The following is a 4,848-nucleotide window of genomic DNA, read 5'->3' as shown; positions in this document are numbered from 1 at the left end:
TTTTTTTTTCAATAAGGCATTTAGAGATGTTAAACAAGGCAGCTCACACAGTGCTCAGAACTAAGCATTTATATTGACCTCTTCAATTGGAAAATAAATGACGGGAGTTTCCCCAGTGTTAAGGTATTTTTTCATTTTTTTCCTCCTGCTGAAGGATCAGATTTATTTGAAAACATGCCTCTTCTAGTCTCCCCACCTGTTTCTTTCCACACACCTCTTGGGGAGCCTGGAGATTATCAAAACTTTCATTGTCTTTTCCTGCCAGTCAATTTTTGCTCCTAAAATAGCTCTCATTTATATTTTCTCACTCCTGCTGTTTGACTCCATCCTTCTCGGAGACCCTGGGAGAAAACATGTCTCTGGGTTGATGGAGTGGGAGGTGGAAATTGCTATGTGAAGAGAAAAATGCAGGTTATCAAAATAATATGCCGGTGTAAAAGCTGGGGGAAGCGGAGTGTGGAACAGGAAGTAGTATAAAAGCTCTGGAGAAACTTCTCCAGTTTGATCCCAACCAAGGAGATGACCTCTGCAAGATGGGATGGGGTGGATCTACATCCCTTGTTCCTCTTTTCACACACACCCTAGACCAGGGGTCTTTAACCTTGGCAACTTTAAGATTTGTGGACTTCAACTCAGTGCTATGGAGGATAAGCCCATACCCTCTTTCTTGTGACAATGCTTTGTGTATTGAATGATTGCTATTCTATTCTATTCTATTCTATTCTATTCTATTCTATTCTATTCTAGTCTAGTCTAGTCTAGTCTAGTCTAGTCTAGTCTAGTCTAGTTTAGTCTAAATATCTCAACATTCAGATTAGACCTTGGCCACCAAGAGACCTTGTCTTGTGGACCTGGAAGGGCTACTGCAGGGCTGCAAACCTTCAGATGATCTCTAGAATACCCTTTAATGTCTGGACCAAGAAGGTGACTTTACTTGGTGCATAATTTGATCTCAGAGCTAAAAAAGTCAACAAGTCAATTTCCACGCTCCCATTCCATTTCTGTGCACATTTTCTGCAGCAATTAAAAAAAGGTGATATAACCCATATATTCCGATTTTTTAGTTCTCATGCTTGAATCCTGATGGTGAAAAACTCCACTGCCAATTCTCAACCCAGGAGAAAGTGAGTTGGAGAACAATAACTTTTGTACAAGCTTGGCCAATGTTATGCTTATGACATCTTTTTATAGAACTTTTGTTTTCTTTTTGCAAGGAGCTATAATTTTTAAAGACATTTCTCAGGCACCAATCCAGTTCAAATAAGTGGTTTACCTGGTAATATTATGATCTGATATAAACTTCTGCCTTTCCACTGGAGGAAGAGAAGGAGAAGGAGAAGAAAGAGTTTCCCCAAATTAAAAAAAAATGGAATAATTTGTAAGCAATCCAGGAGAAAACAGTGAAGAAGAACTGTAGAATAAGAGAACAACAGAATTGGAAGGAACCTTGGAGGTCTTCTAGTCCAACCCCCTGCTCAAGCAGGAAACCCTATGCCATTTCAGACAAATGGTTGTCCAATTTCCTCTTAAAAGCCTCTAGTGATGGAGCTCCTACAACTTCTGGAGGCAAGTCGTCCCACTAATTAACGAACATGGTGAAGTTATGTCACAGGCAAAAGTGAAGATGGTGGTCTTGAAGCTGCGATCCTTTGGATCCTACAACATGGAGAGACTTTTGATGGTCACTTCCCCTCCCTCCTTCTTCCCTTTCATTTTGCATGTTGCTCACCCAAGCAAATCATGTAAATATAACCATCCTTGATTATACCGTTTTTTTCAGGAAAGGTGCCAAAACCTGGATCTGCTTGGAGCAGGGTTGACTGGCTTGTAGGGGCCTGTAACCTGGAAAATGTCTAATTGAAACTGGATGTGCCTAGAGATATACTCAGCTGTTAGGAACCCCTGCTTTGCCAACATCTTCATTACACAATGTGGGGGGGGGGGAAGAAATAGGAATTAAGTGCCATTTGTTGTGTTCTATTTGCTCAAACACAGGAAAAAAAAACACCCTCTTTGACAGCCGACTAAACCCAGGTCTCTATTTTTGCTGTTGGTGTCTGGTAGTTGATATCTTTCCAGTTTGGCATTCCTGCTACAGGGAAATGACATCTAAGAGAAAGAGGGCCTCGGAGCTACACTAAAATTGGCACCATATCCCCTGCAGACTTTCATTATCCTAGGGTTGAGTTGGGTCTTGTCCTGCCAGGCATGAAGAGTGGTGAGATCCAAGGATGCTGAAAGGTGGAAGCTCAGTCCCCATGGCAACACGGAGATGATGTACGGTGCAGTGAGATGGGGCCAATGATTATTGGCGTCTAATGATGACTATCTCACTGCCATCATTGGGAATGGAGTCCTTAACTTGCCAGCATCGGAATAATACTGCCCTGTTGGGTAGCACCAGTAGACCACCTGAACCTTGGTCAGATGAGATAAGAAGAATCTGCATAAATAGGAATTTGGAGGCATACAGACCATTTTCCATGTCCAAATGGAAAAGGCAGGTGATGCAACAACCTTGACGTCTACCAAGAAGGACACCGATTGTTTGTGTGGCTGTACTACATTTGAATTGGGTTTATCAATTTATAAAGCCTTAGTAAGACCACACTTGGAATACTGCATCCAGTTTTGGTCACCGCAATATAAAAAAAGATATTGAGACTCTGGAAAAGGTGCAGAGAAGAGCAACAAAGATGATTAGGGGCCTGGAGGCTAAAACATATGAAGAATGGTTGCAGGAATTGGGTATGTCTTGTTTAGTGAAAAGGACAAGGGGTGACAAGATAGCAGTCTTCCAATATTTGAGGGGCTGCCATAAAGAAGAGGGGGTCAACTTATTCTCCAAAGCCCCTGAAGGCAGGACAAGAAGCAACAGATGGAAACTAACCAAGGAGAGAAGCAACCTAGAACTAAGGAGAAATTGCCTGACAGTGAGAACAATTAACCAGTGGAACGGCTTGCCTTCAGAAGTTGTGGGTGCTCCATTATTGGAAGCTTTTAAGAAGAGACTGGACAGCCATTTGTCGGGCATGGTATAGGGTCTCCTGCTTGAGCAAAGGGTTGGACTAGAAGACCTCCAAGGTCTCTTCTAACTCTGTTATTCTGTTAAATGCTAGATTGCCAGGAGGAAATTTCAATTAGCTCTAGGTTTCTGACAACAGCATATTGTGGGATCCTTGTTGCACTCTGAGCTTGGTGGTTTTCTTGCGGACATTTCATAACCAAACTAGGTAACATCATCAGTGCTTCTGGAGAGCACCGAGAACTCCACAGCTACAAATGAGCTACAAATAGTCTCTTCCATCAGTAATAGCATATTGGTTTTTGTTACGCCATGCTCTCCTCTTGCTTAATACCTACTTCTAGCTGTTGTAAGGTTAGCACAATTTCCTAAAGGTCAGCTTTTAAGATTATCCATGCTGTCCTATAACTTCTTAAGCGTTCTGCCTGGGAAAAAAAATCACTGCTCAAGACAGACACAATTGCTAGATTCCTGACACTTTCCCCAGGGATGGTGTTTCTAACCGCTCTGGATATATTTATAGGGGAAACTACCTGCAGATGGTTGAAAGCAATTTAGAAGCCACCCTCTTTGAAAAAAGAGATCCGTTAAAACTGGTATGATCTCAGCCTTTCATTGTGGAAGGCCTGGAATTCTAACGGAAGACAGGGAAGTCGGTTTTTTTGGATGGGAAGGAAACCACAAATAATTTCAGGCAATAATAAAACCTGCAGTGTCATGCTAATGTCTTTGTCCTACTCCATTTTAACTTCCTTGCACTGGGAGGTGATATAGTCCCCTGCCAAGTTAGCAATTAGCAAAAAGGGTTCTAGAAACTGGGTGGAGGGACGTGAAAACATCTCAAATGCCAGTCAAGAACAACATCTGTTCATGTTTCATCAGCTTTAGCTTCTGAAGAAGTATCTGCCACTACGTGTGCAATCATACAACATAGAATAATAGAGTTGGAAGGGATCTTGGGGGGTCTTCTAGTCTAACCCCCTCCTCAAGCAGGAGACCCTATACCATTTCAGACAAATGACCGTCCAGTCTCTTCTTGAAAGCCTCCAGTGATGGGGCACCCACAAATTCCATTGGTTAATAGCTCTCACCATTAGGAAATTTCTCCTTAGTTCTAGGTTTCTTCTCTCCTTGGTTAGTTTCCATCCATTGTTTCTCGTCTTGCCTTTTGATGCTTTGGAAAATAGTTTGACGACCTGGTCTTTATAGGAGGCCCTCAAATCAAAACCTGATTGCATTTATGTTCCTTCTAAAAAATACACTTTGAATAAATTTGTGGAGTCCTTGGTGCTCTCTCAGCTCGCTTGTTGACTTGCAAACGTGGTATGACCCAACTTGGAAACATCACCAAGATGCACGCATGTTTTGCTCCCTGGATCAGATGAATCCATACGACATTTCCCCCCCCCTGTTGGTGAAACTTCTTACTTATCTAAGGTATCACCAACCACGAGTTTGGTCCCTTTTAATTTCCACCAGGACTGATGAAGCTCCGAGTTGAGTTCAAAATCAGATTATTTTGATATTATTGGGATATTTCAGATGAAGAACCAGACAAGGCAAGTGAGAGAATGAAATGAGTTGTTGAACTTACAATGTTGAAAAGCTACGTCACTGTTTGTGCTTTGTTGACTGGATGGCAAAGTCATGCAAAGCTCTGAAGAGGTTCTTCATTTCAACATGAAGAGTTCATAGAAAGGACTCTTTGAAACGGCTGTTTTTATTATCACAGTTACTATGGTTATTTTGCCCATGGCTTGAAATGAAGAAGAAAAATCTGCCTCGTGCTAAAGATTGTCTTCTTTAGCTCACAGTCATGAACT

The sequence above is a fragment of the Protobothrops mucrosquamatus genome, unplaced genomic scaffold (genome assembly GCF_001527695.2).
Source record: "Protobothrops mucrosquamatus isolate PMUCROS unplaced genomic scaffold, P.Mucros_1.0 scaffold1217, whole genome shotgun sequence".
Lineage (NCBI taxonomy): Eukaryota > Metazoa > Chordata > Lepidosauria > Squamata > Viperidae > Protobothrops > Protobothrops mucrosquamatus.
Note: the sequence above shows the minus strand (reverse complement) of the source record.